This window comes from Crotalus tigris, unplaced genomic scaffold, assembly GCF_016545835.1.
Source record: "Crotalus tigris isolate CLP2741 ecotype Arizona unplaced genomic scaffold, ASM1654583v1 scf7180000018776.92575, whole genome shotgun sequence".
Taxonomy (NCBI): Eukaryota; Metazoa; Chordata; class Lepidosauria; order Squamata; family Viperidae; genus Crotalus; species Crotalus tigris.
The window spans coordinates 57,946-77,587 of record NW_024097194.1 but is presented as its reverse complement, the minus strand read 5'-3'; positions in this window follow the sequence as shown (position 1 = coordinate 77,587).

Genomic DNA, 19,642 nt, shown 5'->3' with positions numbered 1-19,642 from the left:
CCAGCATTTCCGACATCCCTCAAACTCTGCTGAAGATGTTTCCCAGTCTGCTAACGAAACATTTGGAAACCAACTCAAAAGCTCGGAGGACGAACCTCCACCCTCAGCCTCCACCTGAGCTACAGATATTCTCTACTATTACGAATGATTGAGACTCTCCATAGATTTTAAGAAAACAGGAATCGTCATCTCCTTGGGGTTCTTACTGATCGCAATCCGGGGATACTCCAGCAGGTGGTCCACCACCTGGTTTACCCGTTTTGAGGCCAGGTGACACACGGACTTCTTTAGTGGCCGGTTCACTGATGTTGGGCAGTCGCTGACAAATTTCCGTGAGGATCGTGGGTAGCTACGGCAAAACAGAGATCAGAGGGATGAGATCCAGCGTCGGTCTCCAAACCCTGCATTTCTTACTTCCTCCATGTCCATCACACATTCCTCCAGGAAGGAGATGAGTAGTACTCCCGCAGCCTGTGAAATGGTCTTCTCCTCATGTGTGAGAGCCTCGATGTTGTCATCAGGTCTATGATATGCGTGGGGGAGAGATGCTCACCAAAGGCCTATCAGAGAGAAGAAAAGGAGACCACACAGAGATGAATCAGGGTTTTTGACTCCCTTCTCTCTACAAGGGGGGGGGTTCAGATACTTTGTCCCAGAGGCAGGGCTTATTCCATGTTGTCAATCACGTCCACTGATATTAGGGTGTGGTTAAAAGAAGCCAACTTGGCAGCTGCAATTGCCTATTCCTAGCCATTAGAATAGAATAACTGAGTTGGAAGGGGCCTTGGAGGTCTTCTAGTCCAACCCTCTGACATGGCTTCCCCATCACAAGACCCATCAGAAGATCTACACCTGTGACCCACACCTGACCCCTCAGAAGACCCACTCGACACATCCACACCTGGAGCCCTTACAAGAAGAATACCGACATCCAATATTTGCAAATAGTGGAGAGGTGGACCTTAGATAAGAAAGTGGGAATCACCTGAGCAGATGAAAATTTGGTAATTCAGATTAAAGATCAGAAATATGCTCATATTAAAAGAATTTATAATGAGTTAATAAAATTGGATTCGGAAACAGAGCTAGTAAAAGATTGTATGATTAAATATGCTCAGAATATTCAGGAACCGATTTTATTGGATTTATGGGAGTTAATTTGGATTAGAAATGTTAAATTAACGCAGGCTCAAAATTTGAGGGAAAATTTTTATAAAATGTTTTATAGATGGCATCTGGATCCTAAAAAGTTGTCTTGTATGTACCCGAACCTGCATCCTAAATGTTGGAGATATGGTAGCTTGGATGCAACTTATTTTCATGTTTGGTGGACTTGTAAAAATATTAAAGCCTTTTGGATTATGATTTGGTGGAACATTCAAAAGGTTTTTAAGAGGAAGATTAAGTTTACTCCCCAATAATTTCTTTTGGGTATTTTTGTGGATTTTGATGCTAAAGAAACTATTTTAATGTTGAATTTCATAACAGCAGCAAGATTATTGGTGGGTCAATATTGGAAGAAAGACTCTCTGCCTTCTTTAGAAGAATGGGTATTTAAGGTTTCTAATTTAGCAGAAATGGCTAAAATTTCTCTTATTTAAAGGATCATTCACAAGAGAGATATGTTATTGTATGGAGAAGATGGATAGAATATGTTCAGAAGAAATATGGAACTACAAAATTTCATTTATTTGATGAGTAATGGATTTGTTTATAAAATTATGATGTTAAAGTTTGAAGAGAGTTAAGGGTTAGTATGATTTTGGTTATTGTATAATTAGTAAACTTAAGCAGATTATGTTTAATATGTTTGTATAACCCTGTACTTGGCTCTGGGAAGCTGGGGGGAGGGGGAAGGGGGAGGGGTGGGGGGAGGATGGGTTGGAGGTTAAATAGGTCAGATAAGTAGAAATAGTTGTTTTCTTTTGTATATAATATTGATGTTTTAACTTGGAGAGAGGAATTGCTCGGGCATTTCCCCTGGACCGCATCCGGAGTGAGAAGATAGGAGGAAGGGGCGAAGTAAGTAGGAAGGTTGAGGAGAAGGAGGAGAGGGGGAGAGTGAGGAAGAAGAGGGAAAGAGGTAAGTGAGAGAAGAGGTTAGAGGGTGGATGCGGTTTGAGTGGAAATGGGTGAGCAATACCGAAAGTTGTCTGTATAAATTTACTTTATTCTTTATCTGAAGTATTCTTTATGAATGTAATGAAAAATTGAAAATAAAAAATCTTTTACAAAAAAAAAAAAATACCGACATCCCTCAAACTCTGCTGAAGATCTTACCCAGCCTGGTAACGAAACATTCGGAAACCAAACAGAAGCTCGGAGGACGAACCTCCACCCTCATCCTCCACCCCAGCTACAGATATTCTCCACTATCACGAATGATTGAGAATCTCCATAGATCGTAAGAAAACTGGAGTCCTCATGTCCTTGAGGTTCTTACTGATTGCAGTCCAGGGAGTACTCCAGCAGGTGGTCCACCACCTGGTTTACCTGTTTTGAGGCCAAGTGACACACAGACTTCAGGGTTCACTGATGTTGGGGAGATGGTGGTAAATTTCCGTGAGGATTGTGGGTAGCTACGGCAAAACAGAGATCAGAGGGATGAGATCCAGTGTCAGTCTCCACTGGAGATGCAGTGGAGTTGATCACTCCCACCCATTGGGGAAAAAAATTGGCCCCCAGAATGTCAAAGTTTGCCTTACATTTTGGAAAAAAACATCTAGTTTATCAAGCCCGTCTGATATGGACAACACTGAACTGAATTCACACTGGCCACGGTAGATGCGCAGAAGCCCTCTATAAATGGGGCAAAATATCATCACAGAATTGTGACTGTGGGTCCAAAAAAACCCTCTATCCAGCTGGCTCTCTAAATAAAGTTTTCATGAAAACAACATGGCTATTTTGTTTTGCCCTTACCTCCTTCTGCAAGGTTTAGCCAACTTTATAGCCTTAAGATCACCTGGTGGTCTCCCATCCAGCCCTAACTTTCTTAAAACCAGCCAAAGTGTTGTCATCACCAAGAGGGCCTCAGAGCACAAGGTCTCATCCATTCTCATCCTTCTTTTCTACAAAATCTCCTATATCCCTTTTGCTCCAAACCCTGCATTTCTTACTTCCTCCATGTCCATCACACATTCCTCCCCCACCCAACAACCTGAGAAATGGTCTTCTCCTCATGTGTGAGAGCCTCAATGATTTTCAACATCAGGTCTGTGATTTCCATTGGGGATAGATGCTCACCAAAGGCCTATCAGAGACAAGAAAAGGAGACCACACAGAGATGAATCAGGGTTTTTGACTCCCTTTTCTCTACAAGAGGTGGGTGGGTTTCAGATACTTTGACCCAGATTTGGGGAAAGGACATTGTACAGAGAGGCGGGGCTTATTCCATGTCATCGATCACATCCACTGATATTAGGGTGTGGGTAAAAAGAAGCCAACTTGGCAGCTGCAATTGCCTATTCCTAGCCATTAGAATAGAATAACTGAGTTGGAAGGGTCCTTGGAGGTCTTCTAGTCCAACCCTCTGCTCAGGCAGGAAACCCTACATGGACAAATGCTTGTCCAATCTCTTCTTAAAAACTTCCAGTGTTGGAGCATTTACAACTTCTGGAGGCAGGTTTTTCCACTGATTAATTGTTCTAACTGTCAGGAAATTTCTCCTTATTTCTAGTTTGCTTGTCTCCTGGATTAGTTTCCATCCATTGCGTCTTGTCCTGCCTTCAGGTGCTTTGGAGAATAGTTTGACTCCCTCTACTTTGTGGCAGCCCCTGAGATACTGGAACACTGCTATCCTGTCACCCCTCGTCCTTCTCTTCATTAAACTAGACATACCCAATTCCTGCAATCGTTCTTCCTATGTTTTAGTCTCCAGTCCTCTAATCATCTTTGTTGTTCTTCTCTGCGCTCTTTCTAGGGTCTCAACATCTTTTTTCATCGTGGTGACCAAAACTGGATGCAGTATTCCAAGTGTGGCCTTATTGAGGCACTACAAAGTGGTATTAACCCTTCACATGATCTTGATTCTAATACATTCTTATACGTTGATCCCATGGATTGTATGGGATGGACAGCCAAACTCCAGCCTTTGGATCATGCCGTCCCCATTGTTACACTGGCTTTTTGGAGCATCTCCAGGTCCTAAGGAGGAGGACAGAAAGGAAGGTCAAGAAGAAGAAGGCAAAAGGCTGGACTAAAACCTACCTTAGCCATTTTGGAGATGTCGTTGTAAAAGAAGCCTTGGCCCAAACTGAGGAAATCTTCTTTTGCCCATGTTACGGTATTCCCCTTCTTATTTGTTGGCTTCATCGCCATCTCTTGAGCTTTATAGGGAGGGAAAAAACCACAAGGTCAGATTTTGGCCTTCAGAACCTCTGAACATCCTTTTTCCAACTGCTGGTTTAATCGTTCCAACCGAAGAGAAAATGTGTAGCTCAGGGCTGAACTGGGGGGTTCCTGCTGCTCTCTGAGCTTGGTGGTTTTCTTGCACACGTTTCATGACCCTACTAGGTAACATCATCAGTGTGTTGTCCCAGATTAGGAGACAGCATAGGAAGTATCAATTGTGAATATGTGCCGAGGGCCCCGCTGACTTTGGGCCCTTGCAGAGTCATGGAGGCAGGTCGTGAAAGGGCAGCAAGGAAAACAGCCCACGTCCTAACCCACCCGGGAACGTCTGATGTCTTTAGGGAAACCCCCCAAAGGGAACATTTTTAGCTACTTCTGCTTTCTCCCTTCTTAGCTACAGTGTGCCAGACTTACGGGGCGAAATCCTGATCTTATGTGTGTGTCAGCTCTGCCGGGTGGATTGCTTATGTAATCAGAAGGAATAAATACATGGATTTTTTCTTATTCGGTATATATATTTATATATTTAGTATATAAGACTCTCTATGAAGACTTGGAAATGGTATTATTAGATGTATATAATGATGTATTGGAAAAAGCCAAATTACCAGACTCCTGGACAGAGGTCATCATAACTCTTATTCGAAAAGAATATACGGATCTTAAACAAATACAAAATTATAGACCAATCTCGTTGTTGAACTCGGATTATAAAAATTTTACTACAATAATTGCGGAACGACTAAAAATAATACTAAATCAAATAATACATTCGGATCAAAATTGTTTTTTTTACCTACTAGACAAATTAGGTACAACATGAGAACGGTGTTAAATGTCCTGGAATATTATGAAGCACACCCCGAAAAAAAGATTCCATTAATATTCTTAGATGCTCAGAAGGCATTTGATAACTTTAATTGGTAGTTTATGTTCCAACAGATAGAAGATATAAAATTTGGAGAAAAGTTTGAACGAATGATAAAATCAATATATAAAATACAAAAGGCCAGATTAATAATAAATGGGGAGCACACAGAGAAGGTAGAAATCAATAAAGGAGTAAGTCAGGGATGTCCAATGTCACCTCTACTTTTTATCCTAATGCTAGAAGTGCTATTAACTCAAATTAGAAACAACAAAGAGATAAAAGGACTAAAGGTTAAAACCGAAGAATATAAGGCACAAGCATTTGCAGACGATTTGGTGTTCTTTATAGAGGACCCATTAGAAAGAGGTAATATTCTAATGAATGAAATAGAAAAATATGGAATGGTGACAGGACTAAAAATAAATAAAGAAAAGACTAAAATATTAGTAAAAAAAATTAACTGAAAAACAAAAAAGGGGATTAGAAGAAAAATTGGGTTTGCAATCTGTAAAAAAGATTAAATATTTAGTAATTTGGCTCACCATAAGATGCTCTTCAATAAAAGAAGATAATTCTAAAAAAATTGACACTACAAATAAAAAAAGATTTAGAGATCTGGGGGAAATTACATTTAACAACCCAAGAGATGGGTCTACACATGGACATCACCAGACGGTCAACATAGAAATCAGATTGACTATGTGCTCTGCAGCCAAAGATGGAGAAGCTCTATACAGTCAGTAAAAAGAAGACAGGAGCTGACTGTGGCTCAGATCATGAGCTTCTCATTGCAAAATTTAGGCTTAAATTGAAGAAAGTAGGGAAAAACACTAGGCCACTCAGGTATGAACTAAATCATATTCCTGATGAATATACAGTAGAGGTGACAAACAGATTTAAGGAATTAGATCTGATAGACAGAGTGCCTGAAGAATTATGGATGGAAGTTCGCAACATTGTACAAGAGGTAGCAACTAAAACCATCCCAAAGAAAAAGAAATGCAAGAAAGCAAAATGGCTGTCTGAGGAAGCTTTGCAAATAGCTGAGGAAAGAAGGGAAGCGAAAGGCAAAGGAGAAAGAGAAAGATACACCCAATTGAATGCAGAATTCCAGAGAATAGCTAGAAGAGATAAGAATACCTTCTTAAATGAACACTGCAAAGAAATAGAAGAAAACAACAGAATAGGGAGGACTAGAGATCTCCAAGAAAATTGGAGAAATGAAGGGAATTTTCATGCAAAGATGGGCATGATAAAGGACCAAGATGGCAGGGACCTAACAGAGACAGAAGAGATTAAGAAGAGGTGGCAAAACTATACAGAAGAACTATACAAGAATGAGCTTAACATCCCAGATAACCACGATGGGATGGTCACTGACTTCAAACCAGACATCCTAGAATGTGAAGTGAAATGGGCCTTAGAAAATCTGAGCAACAACAAAGCTAGTGGAGGTGACAGTATTCCAGCTGAGCTATTCAAAATCTTAAAAGACAATGCAGTAAAAGTGCTACACTCAATTTGCCAGCAAATTTGGAAAACTCAACAGTGGCCACAGGATTGGAAAAGGTCAGTTTACATTCCAATTCCAAAGAAAGGCAATGCCAAAGAATGTTCAAACTATCGCACCATTGCACTCATTTCACATGCTAGTAAAGTTATGCTTAAAATCCTACAAGCTAGACTCCAGCAGTATGTGGATCGAGAACTACCAGAAGTACAGGCAGGATTTCGAAGAGGCAGAGGAACTAGAGATCAAATTGCCAACATATGCTGGATCATGGAGAAAGCTAGGGAGTTCCAGAAAAACATCTACTTCTGCTTCATTGACTATGCTAAAGCCTTTGATTGTGTGGACCACAACAAATTGTGGCAAGTTCTTAAGGAGATGCGAGTACCAGACCATCTTATTTGTCTCTTGAGAAACCTATATGTGGGTCAAGAAGCAACAGTGAGAACTGGACACGGTGTCAGAATCCAATTATATTTTACCTCCAGTTATCAATTATAGAAAACCCCATTTCTGCCTTCTCTGGATTCTGTCATACAATGAAGGGAAGGGGGTGAACAAAGGGGCTTTATGGCCCTCACTTCCTTTGGTACAACTTCAAAGGAATTGAATGTGGATAGCACCCAAAAGGCCTAATCATGACAAAGGGGGCTATTACCTTTCATGTAGTTTTCTCTGAAGTTTCCATCCAGCCAGCAGTAAGGTCCTGTGTCTCCAACACTTCTCCTGAGGAATCCGACCTCTCGGATCCCGACATCCGGCAAGGTTCCAGTCGGGGCAGCGGCTCTCTTTCCAGGGAGTTTTCCCCCTTCTTGCTCCATTGTCTGACATGGTCATTTTTTGCAAAATCACCCGGGAAGGGTCTCCCTTCCAGGTGGATTAATTTTGCAAGTCTTGTCTAATGTAAGGACCCACCCCACTTTGCATCTTAAGAAGACAGAACTCTTGGAATAATTCTTCCAACAGGCATCCTTTATTAAGAGGAAATGGTTGCAGACATTCTAGACAGGACTTGGGGTCCAAGCTCTCCCATTCAAGGTTTTAAGGGGTTCCCCAGTAGCCCTACCCAATCACCCCCTTCTTCCAGCGACAGTCTAAGGCATTGCACTCCCACCCCCTTTTCCTTACTGCCGGCTGGATGGAAACTTCAAAAAGAACTACATGAAGGTAATAGCCCCATTGTTATGGTTAGTCCTTTTGATGATATATACATCCAGTTCCTTTGAAGTGTACTGAAGGAAGTGAGGGCCATAAAGCCCCTTTGTTCATCCCCTTCCCTTCATCGTATGAGAGAATCCAGAGAAGGCAGAAATGGGCTTTTCTATAGTTGATAACTAGAGATGAAATATAATTGGATTCTGACAATCAATACGTGAAGACAATGCCGAAAGTGTGAAGAAAAAGAAAAACTTCCACCAACTCTGTGACCTTCTCCCCATTCAGCCAACGATGCAGCCCACACGCCGTCACTTTCCTGCCTCTCATCCCAAAATTGATATTGCTTAGAAAAGAGGGGAAACAAAACTTCCCTTCAGGCACAAGGAATTTTAAAGTCAGCTCCAATTTATGATTAATATATGAAGTTCTGATATAAAAGAAAATCCCAAACAGGCCCCACTCTTAACGTTAGGCAGAATCCAAGGGGTCTGGTTGCTTCCTTGGTGGTTAGACGAGAGCCAACACCCAAGAGTTAAGTGGCACCAACCTAGAGTGGCACCAAACTCTACAGCTCTGGGTGACCATCCCCAGCTGTCTCTGGAGACAAGAAGACCACATTGAAGGACAGAGGACATCAGTTCCCTTGTTACTGAGCTACCTTCCTCCAGCATCACTTTCTGGACATGTCCTGACAAGAAACACCCACAACCACAACAGAACAGAGCCCCCAGGAGTGTGTCTGTGATTTTTCACTAACGTGCTTTTCTCCAGTGTCTCCTCTGCACATGGAGTCCAGAAGGAGTTCAGGATCCCAAGAGGAGAAGTTGCTTCTCTCTGCAATTATGACCACCTGGGTCTTTGAGATCTCTGTGCCTTTGATGGAGCCAGCAGACTGAAGCCATAAGCAAAGGATCTTGTACCAGAAAAGGATAAATTCCTTAGGTCAAGCCCTGAGGGAACATGTTTTGGGACAGGCCAGGGCTCTGCTCTTGATTGTACCTCTCTCTCCTCCCAGGTGAAGCTGAGTGTTTCTCTGTTTCTATCAGGAAAGTCTCTGGCATCTCCACCTTCTGAGAGTGCTTTGAATTCTTCCAATTCTTCTCTGCTGTTGGTGTTAGAAAGAGGATTAATAAAGTCCCATGAATTATGGCCCTCCTGCTTCTGCTTCTGATGCTGCTGGTGTCCCAGCCCATCTCTGGGAAGCTTAGAAGGAAATGCCCGCTGAGTTTGGAGCACCAGGATGGAAATAAACCATGGAGCTTCTACAGGCCAGGAGACCATCTCATTGGTATAGTCATCACTGGAAATGAAGTATCGAATATAATGTTGTCTTTCAACAGGGCTCCTTTTGTTCCATCTCCATTGTAAGTCATTCAGGGTGATGGACTTACATTCCCCCCATTTTCTCATTCTTAGACTCTCCTTCTTTTCTTCTTCTTTTCACTTGCTTCTATATTACAGGACTTCTCTAATTTCCTGGATGGTTTTGATTTCCTCTTTTTTCTTATTTTGTAGAAGAGACTCAAATCTAGAGATGGCATTAAAAAAACGCAAAGGGAATCAGATTATTTTCTTCTCCCCGTTCACTCCTGAATTCATCACTTGAATTCATTTTGTTTAAAGTAGTGATTGAAACACTTCTTGTTGCCTCTGCTCAGCCCATTCCCCTATTTGTATAACTGATTATTGGTTTTCGATCAGAATTGGCTTAAGACTCAGTAGGCTTGTGTAGACAAAAAGGAATAAATTCTTTTAAAAAATATTGTTGCTATTGATGATAATAACATGAACATGAACATTTTTTATAATAAGATTTATGATTTTTTATACACCCTACAATTAATTTTCATCATTCAACTTGTCAACAAGAATCCCCGCTCCTGCACAATCTCAACAGGAATCCTTTATTAAGAAGAAGTGGTTGCAGGCGTGCTAGACAGGACTTGGGGTCCAAGCTCTCCCATTCAAGGTTTTAAGGGGTTCCCCAGTAGTCCCACCCAATCACCCCCCCTTCCAGTGATAGTTTCAGGTATCACAATTCCACCCCCTTCCCCCTTTTTTCTTTCTTCCGTCTGGATGGAGACTTCAGATAAACTACATGAAAGGCAAATAACCTTCTTTGTTATGGTAAGGTTCTTTGGTGCTAACTCTTTGAGGTTGCAATAAACACACATTCAGCATTCAGCTCCTTAGAAGTATACTGAAGGAAGTGAGGGCCATAAAGCCCCTTTGTTCTCCCCCTTCTCTCCCTCTTATGGCAGAATCCTACCCAAGGCAACCCGTCTTTCATTGTGCACACATTTTTGTTTTTCTGGAACCATTCATCTGTTTCCAAACTTTTTCTGAATTCAATTCCAGTTTGGCTGTCCAGTTGTGGTTTTAATTTGGCTTGGGTTCTTGTGGTTACTGGTGCTGCCAGTTGTGACTCTGCCATTATTGGTCTAGAGTCTGTGGTTCGTGCGCTGTTATATTGAGGCATACGAGATAGAGGACGTTTTCAGGGCTTCTAAATTTTTGTGATCGGTCCACACCTGGAAGGGGATTTTGTTGCCTTCCAGGAACTGTCGCCACGTGAGTAATGCCCAACGTATCCCATAAGCCTCTTTCTCCCATACGGGCCAGCGCTGTTCTGTTTCCGTGAGTTTCTTGGATGTATATGCACAGGGTTGCAATACTCCTTCATTGTTTTCTTGTAATAGAACAGCCCCCACTGCCACATCACTTGCATCTGCCTGTATTACGAAGGGCTTGTCCATGTCTGGGTGCCTTAGTACTGGTTCGGCAGAAAAAAGTCTCTTTAGTCTCTCAAACGCTGCTTGGCACTCCATTGTCCATGTTAGTGGCTGGCTAGGTTTTACTGAGGATGCTCCCTTCATTTTTAGCAAGTTAGTGAGCGGCAAGGCTATCTGGGCAAATGAGGGGATGAATTGGCGGTAAAAGTTTGCAAAACACAGGAAGCTTTGTAGTGGCTTTCTTGTGCGGGGTGGTGCCCACTCCAATACTGCTTTGACTTTCTCCGGGTCCATTTCAATGCCCTGGGGCAGTGGTTCTCAATTATTTTCTGTCATGCCCCCCTAGGAAGAAGAAAACATTTCGCGCCCCCCCCCCGCATGACTGTCTATCCAATCAGGTCCTTTGCGTGTGTCACGTGCATCCAATATGACAGTATTTGCCGAGGTCAAACGAGCCCCCCTTTACGGAGCCTCGTGCCCCCCCTGGGGGGCCCGCCCCACTATTTGAGAACCACTGCCCTGGGGGGATATGCGATAACCTAGGTAGTCTATCCTTTCCTGGTGGAATTCGCATTTTGAAAGTTTGACATATAGGTGGGTGGCTCGCACCTTCTTTAAAACCGCTCTGACAAGGTTGACGTGTTCCTCTTTTGTTTCAGTAAAGATAAGAATGTCGTCCAAGTAAACAAGGACCCCCTTAAACAGGTGCTCCCTTAGAACGTCATTGATTAATTGCATAAAGACTGCAGGGCCCCCTTGTAATCCAAATGGCAAGACTTTGAATTGATAGCACCCCATGGGGCAGTTAAATGCAGTCTTCCATTCGTCCCCTTCCTTAATTCTCACGCGATAGTAAGCTTCCCTTAGGTCTAGTTTAGAAAAAAATTTCCCTTTCGATAGGTGTGACAGCATGTCTTTCATGAGGGGCAGAGGGTATAGGTTGCTTTCACTGATTGTATTCAGGGCCCTATAATCCACACATAAGCGTAAAGAGCCATCCTTCTTCTCTCTAAAAAGGACCGGGGCAGCCACTTTAGGCTTGGCTGGCTCAATGAAACCTCTCTCTAGGTTTTTTTTTTATAAATCTTTCCATTTCCTCCTTCTCCTTTGGGCTCATGGAGTATAATCTGGGCTTCGGGAGTTTTGCCCCAGGCTTGAATTCAATGGTACAGTCTGTGGGTCAGTGGGGGGGGGGAGCTCATTCGCCCTTTCCTCACTGAAGACTTCAGCAAGGTCTCTATATTCCTCTGGTATTTCTGTTAGTCCTTTTTCCTCTCCTATGGATGCTTTTTCTATTCTTGATTCTGGTAGCCTCCCTTGGGGTTTTAAGTCCATAGGGTCCCCCTTCGGGAATTTGATTTCTGTCGTCCTCCAATTTACCCAGGGGTTCCATTTTTTCAACCATTCCATCCCTAGAATCATTGGGCATTCCATACCTGGAGTCACCACAAACGTTATGTCCTCTTCATGTTCGCTCAGGGAGAGGTGTATTGGTAGGGTGGCTAGGGTAGCTGGCACCCCCCCTGCTATGGATCCATCTAACTGGCCAAATGAGATTGGTTGTTCCATTCTCCTGGATGGGATGCCCAGATTCCCCACTAGTGTTGGGCTAATGAGGCAGCGGGTGCAGCCAGAGTCTATTAAGGCTTTCACCTTCACAGCTTCGGGCATGGGGGGGGGGATTGCCTTGTCTCATCGTTTTTATCCTTTCACGGACTTTGCGATCAGCCAGGGGGTCTTCAAATCGACTTCTCAAAGAGGACATGAAACGGTTGAAGTTACTGAGTTCTGGGACATTGGAGTCATGCAAGTTCACCACCCAATCTGCAGCCGGTCCATCCAGGGCAGATTGCACGATCCGGATGCGGGCTTTGTCGCTGGGAATGTCCTGCCCATATTCCTCAATGTAGCTGAGTACTTGGGTTAGGAAAAACCCCAAGCGTGTTGGCTCTCCTTTGAATTTCACCTCCAACGGTGGACGTCTTGGAATGGATCGGTGCCTCCGTTGTTGGTGGTAATGTCTCCCGTCCAGATTGCCATCTGTGGTCCAGTAGGGGGTGGGGGCTACTGGATCAGTAGATGTCCCCGGGGTTGCAGGTTCCACGTCCCCCTCGGTGTCTCTTCCCTTTGCGGCTCCAGGAGCTGGGGCGGCCGTAGGGCTCAGGATTCTCCTCTCCTAGGGAGCTGAGAGTTCTCTTCATCAGGTCAATAGCTTTCTCTAGGATCCAGTCTGAGTACGGTGCCCAGCTTCCTCCCTCTTCACTTGCGTGCAGGGATTTCTCCATCTCCTGCTTCCATTCTGGTTGCTTGGTCCCCCGTCTCAGGGTCACCTTTCTTGATTCCTTTCCCCATTCACTTTTCTTTCCAACGCCCATTGACCAGCGAGGCTTGTGGTACCGTGTCTCCACCACTTCTTCCCCTGAGGAATCTGACCTCTCGGCTCCCAACATTTGGCAAGGTTCCAACTGGGTCAGCGGCTCTCTTTCCAGGGAGTTTTCCCCCTCTCTTGCTCCATTGTCTGACATGGTAAATTTTTGCAAAATCCCTCGGCAAGGGTCTCCCTTCCAGGTGGATTAATTTTGCAAGTCCTGTCTAATGTAAGGACCCACCCCACTTTGCATCTTAAGAAGACAGAACTCTTGGAATAATTCTTCCAACAGGAATCCTTTATTAAGAAGAAGTGGTTGCAGGCGTGCTAGACAGGACTTGGGGTCCAAGCTCTCCCATTCAAGGTTTTAAGGGGTTCCCCAGTAGTCCCACCCAATCACCCCCCCTTCCAGTGATAGTTTCAGGTATCACAATTCCACCCCCTTTTTTCTTTCTTCCGTCTGGATGGAGACTTCAGATAAACTACATGAAAGGCAAATAACCTTCTTTGTTATGGTAAGGTTCTTTGGTGCTAACTCTTTGAGGTTGCAATAAACACACATTCAGCATTCAGCTCCTTAGAAGTATACTGAAGGAAGTGAGGGCCATAAAGCCCCTTTGTTCTCCCCCTTCTCTCCCTCTTATGGCAGAATCCAGAGAAGGCAGAATTGGGAGTTTCTATATTTGATAATTAAAGATGAAATATAATTGGATTCTGACACTCACACTTGGCTACAACCTCCATGAAAATTATTTGAGACCTTTACACACCTCAGATGCCTTGCTGGACATTCTCTCCACTGGAGAAGCCAATGTCCCCAACTACGGTTGTGGAAGGAAGGATTACCTCCTGGCTCTATTTGATTCACCTAGCAGGGAGATCTCCATCCAGATATCAACATTGGCAGACACCTACAAAGTCCCCCAGGTTTGTGTTTGTTAATCTCTGTCTGGTAAAGTGTGCGGGATGGTGGTGAGCAAGAGGTCCAAGCATGTCTTCTACATGGAATTCAAGAGTTGCTTTTCTCCATAATAGCAAATATATCAATTATGTTTTTTCTATTATGTTTATGTTCAAATTCCTCATAAAAGCCTGAAAAGCAGTACAGTCCCTGTAGAGGTCTTTCTCCCGGCTATTCAAAAAAATATCCCCATTGGCATGTTCTTTTTCACATAGAAATAATACCTGACATATTCAGTTGTACTCAAGTTGGCAAGAGTAGTGTTTCTTTATACAAACAAAATGGAATCAATAGGACTCTAGCAATTACAGATTAGTTAGACTAATGGATATTGTGGCTAAAATATACACCATGTTCCTCTTAAGTAAACCTGAGATTGGGTACAACAAAAGTGCATTCACCGGAAGCCAGATTGACTTCTTTTTGATTACTAGTGATTTTCTTTCTAGGGTGAGAAAGGTAAAAATCTTTCCCAGGACCCTTTCAGACCATAGTCCTGTGTGGATGGAGCTTTATTTGGAAGATGGGAACAGAAGGCCTTGGAGACTGAATGAGAATTTGTTTACTCGGGGAGAGTTTGTACAAAAATGTAAAGAGTATTTAAAGGAGTTGTTTGCTTTAAATATGAATAAGGGTATATCGATGCCATGGTCTGGGACGCCAGTAAGGTGTACATGAGGGGAATTTTAATTCATTTAAATAAAGTTTCTAGGGATAAAAGGATACAAAGACGTAAAGAAATAGAAGATGAGATTAAAATAAAAGAAGAAGCACTTGCTCTTAATCCAACTGATAATAACTTAAAGGTTTCTATAAAGATGCTTAGGGAACAATTTAATATGTTGAAGGCAGATCAGGTGGCTACCAATTTACGTTATATGAGACATAATACTTTTTGTAATGCGAATAAGCCTGGGAAGTGGTTGGCTTATCAGTTACGAAAGAAACAGAAGGCTAGGATTATAGAGAAAGTAAAATATAAAGGTACTGAGGTTTTTCAGCAAAATTTGATTAAAAAGAGTTTTTTAGATTTTTACACAAAACTATACTCAAGTGATAATATAAAGGGAATGATATAGATAAATATTTACAATCAGTACATTTTCCTAAACTTTCTGAGGAACAGCAAAATGGGATGAATTGTTTAATTACTGTGGAGGAAATTGGCTTAGCTATCAAGCAGTTAAAGGTGGGAAAGTCTCCAGGAACAGATGGATTGACGTCGATGTATTATAAAAATTTATATGAAGAAATGTTGGAGCCATTAAAGGAGCTTTTTAATAGTATCTTGCTGGGAGCACAAGTTCCTCCTTCTTGGAAAAGAGTGTTTATATCATTGATTCCGAAGGAGGATCAAGATCTTACAGAGCCTAAGAATTATAGGCCGATATCATTATTAAATGTAGATTACAAGATTTTTACAAAAATTTTGGCAAATAGATTAATGCAGGTTATGAAGGATTTAATACACAGTGATCAATCAGGATTCATAACAGGGCGATACATGAAATATAATGTTAGACAAATTATTAACTTAATTGAGTATTTGGATAAAAACAATCAGATTCCTATGGCTTTTATATTTTTGGATGCTGAAAAAGCCTTTGATCAATTAGATTGGCAATTCTTATTCTCACTGGTAGAGAAAATGAATTTTGGGGATAATTTTTTACACGCACTTAAAGCTATATATCAGCAATAATCGGCTCAAATTGTTGTTAATGGGGGATTGACTGAGACTTTTAATATTGAAAAAGGGACAAGACAAGGATGTCTATTATCTCCATTGTTATTTGTTTTAACATTGGAGATTTTGTTGATCCAGATTCGAGAATCAACTGTAATCAAGGGCATAAAGATAAGAAAAAATGAGTATAAATTACGGGCTTTTGCGGATGATTTGGTTTTGATTTTGGAACAACCGATTAGAGCGGTTGATTGTTTATTAGAACTATAACACAGTATGGAAAAGTTTCTGGTTTTAAAGTCAATAACCATAAGACTAAGATATTATCTAAGAATATGTTAGCCAATGACAAGGAAAGTGTGATTAAAGCCACAGGTTTTCAGATGGTGAAAAAAGGTTAACTATCTGGGAGTATATTTAACTGCCTCAATTGGAAAATTGTATAAAAATAATTAGGAATTACTATGGGCAAAAGTGCAAAAGGATTTAAATGACTGGAAAAAACTGCAATTGTCACTGTTGGGGAGAATTTCAGCTGTAAAAATGAATGTTCTACCAAAGTTTCTTTTCTTGTTTCAGATGATACCTATTTTAAAAAAAGATGTAAATTTGGAGGAATGGCAGAAGGGTATCAATAAATTCATTTGGGCTGGGAAAAAACCAAGGGTTAAGTTTAAGATTTTGCAAGATGCCCGAGAAAGAGGAGGACTTAAAGCATCTAACTTGAAATTATACTATGATGCAGCCGCCTTAACTTGGATAAGTGATTGGCTTAATTAAAGAAATAAGGATATTCTTGTTTTTGAAGGGTGGGATTTAATGTATGGTTGGCATGCATATTTAATTTTTAATAAGAAAGTGGACCGGGCTTTCAAATCACATATTTTGAGGAGTGCCTTACTTCAAGTTTGGAAAAAGTATTATTATAGGTTAAACTATAAAATACCTATCTGGGGGATTCCTAGACATGCAATTGAGGGGATTTCTAAGGGGATGAACTTTGATAAAATTTCATATAAAGAATTATTAATTTGGTCAGGTTCGGATTGGCATTTAAAATTTCTAGATGTATTAACGCAAGAAAATATTCTACAGTCATGGTTTCAATATTTACAAATAGTGGACAGGTGAACTGTAGATAAGAAAGAAGGAATAACACTAGAAGATGGAAATCTGGTTATTCAGATTAAAGATCAGAGTCAGGCCCATATAAAAAGAATTTACAATGCTTTAATAGAATTAGACTCTGAAACAGAATTGGTTAAAGACTGTATGATTAAATGGGCTCAGAATATCCAGGATCCGATCCCATTGGACTTATGGGAGACAATTTGGATTAGAAATGTTAAATTTACACAAGCTCAAAATTTGAGGGAAAATTTTTATAAAATGTTTTACAGATGGCATTTAGATCCTAAAAAATTATCTTGTATGTATCCAAATTTACAACCCAAATGTTGGAGATGTGGTAATATGGATGCAACATATTTTCATGTTTGGTGGAATTGTAAAAAGGTAAATGTCAGAATCCAATTATATTTCATCTTTAATTATCAAATATAGAAACTCCCAATTCTGCCTTCTCTGGATTCTGCCATCAGAGGGAGAGAAGGGGGAGAACAAAGGGGCTTTATGGCCCTCACTTCCTTCAATAGACTTCTAAGAAACTGAATGTGTTTATTGCACATCAAAGAAAGAATTTGAATGTAACTAGCATCAAAGAACCTTACCCTGACAAAAGGAGCTAATTACCTTTCATGTAGTTTATCTGAAGTCTCTATACAGACGGAAGAAAGAAGCAAAGGGGTGGAATTGTGATGCCTGAAACTATCACTGGAAGGGGGGGTGATTGGGTGGGACTGCTGGGGAACCCCTTAAAACCTTGAATGGGAGAGCTTGGACCCCAAGTCCTGTCTAGCACGCCTGCAACCACTTCTTCTTAATAAAGGATTCCTGTTGGAAGAATTATTCCAAGAGTTCTGTCTTCTTAAGATGCAAAGTGGGGTGGGTCCTTACATTAGACAGGACTTGCAAAATTAATCCACCTGGAAGGGAGACCCTTGCCGGGGGATTTTGCAAAAATTTACCATGTCAGACAATGGAGCAAGAGAGGGGGAAAACTCCCTGGACAGAGAGCCGCTGACCCAGTTGGAACCTTGCCAGATGTTGGGATCCGAAAGGTCAGATTCCTCGGGAGAAGAAGTGATGGAGACATGGGACTACAAGCCTCGCTGGTCAATGGGTGTTGGAAAGAAAAGTGAGTGGGGAAAGGAATCAAGAAAGGTGACCCTGAGACGGGGGACCAAGCAACCAGAATGGAAGCAGGAGATGGAGAAATCCCTGCACGCAAGTGAAGAGGGAGGAAGCTGGGCACCGTACTCAGACTGGATCCTAGAGAAAGCTATTGACCTGATGAAGAGAACTCTCAGCTTCCTAGGAGAGGAGAATACTGAACCCTACGGCCGCCCCAGTTCCTGGAGCCGCAAAGGGAGAGACACCGAGGGGGACGTGGAACCTGCAACCCCAGGAACATCTACTGATCCAGGAGCCCCCACCTCCTACCGGACCACAGATGGCAATCTGGCCGGAAGACACTACCACCCACAACGGAGGCACCGATCCATTCCAAGACGTCCACCGTTGGAGGTGAAATTCAAAGGGGAGCCAACACGCTTGGGGTTTTTCCTAACCCAAGTCCTCAGCTACATGGAGGAATATGGGCAGGACATCCCCAGCGACAAAGCCCGCATCCGGATCGTGCAATCTGCCCTGGATGGACCAGCTGCAGATTGGGTGGTGAACTTGCATGACTCCAATGCCCCAGAACTCAGTAACTTCAACCGTTTCATGTCCTCTTTGAGAAGACGATTTGAAGACCCCCTGGCTGATCGCAAAGCCCGTGAAAGGATAAAAACACTGAGGCAAGGCAAACGCCCAGTGGCTGAGTATACATAAGAATTCCGGCCCATTGCCAGCAAACTGAATTGGCCAGAAGACATCCTCCTTGGCCATTTCAAAGACGGACTAAACTATGATCTATATGATGCTTGCCTGCCCCGAGGGGACCCACATCGACTTGAGGAATGGTACGTCTTGGCAGAGGAAGCAGAGATCGACATATTGAAGAGGCACCGCCAAGGAAAACAATGGAGCCGCCCCCCGCCTGAGCTGACACACGAACCGGTGAAATCATCGGATACAGCCAAGAAGCAAATGGGGTGTTTCAAGTGCGGAAGAGAAGGGCATCGAGCTGTAGAATGCCGCTCAAAGGCCCCCCAGCACAACCCAGACAGATCCCAAATCAACAAAATCGGAAAGTCTTCAGCTAAGCCAAAAGAAACGGCCATGAGAATGATGGAAATTGCAGAACCCCCCACTTCTGCTCACCAAGGGAAAAGAACTCCACCCTACACCACAGGGACGGTGGATGCCTCAGATGACACCTCGGAGGGCGAACCCCTGGTAAGTGGATGCATCACACCCATCCTCAAGACAGTGACTATATTAATCCCCCCCATGCCCGAAGCTGTGAAGGTGAAAGCCTTAATAGACTCTGGCTGCACCCGCTGCCTCATTAGCCCAACACTAGTGGGGAATCTGGGCATCCCATCCAGGAGACTGGAACAACCAATCTCATTTGGCCAGCTAGATGGATCCATAGCAGGGGGGGTGCCAGCTACCCTAGCCACTCTGCCAATACACCTCTCCCTGGGCAACCATGAAGAGGACTTAACGTTTGTGGTGACCCCAGGTATGGAATGCCCAATGATTCTAGGGATGGAATGGTTGAAAAAATGGAACCCCTGGGTAAATTGGAGGACGACAGAAATCAAATTCCCGAAGGGGGACCCTATGGACCCTATGGACCCTATGGACTTAAAATCCCAAGGGAGGAAGAATCAAGAATAGAAAAAGCATCCATAGGAGAGGAAAAAAGATTAACAAAAATACCAGAGGAATATAGGGACCTTGCTGAAGTCTTCAGTGAGGAGAGGGCGAATG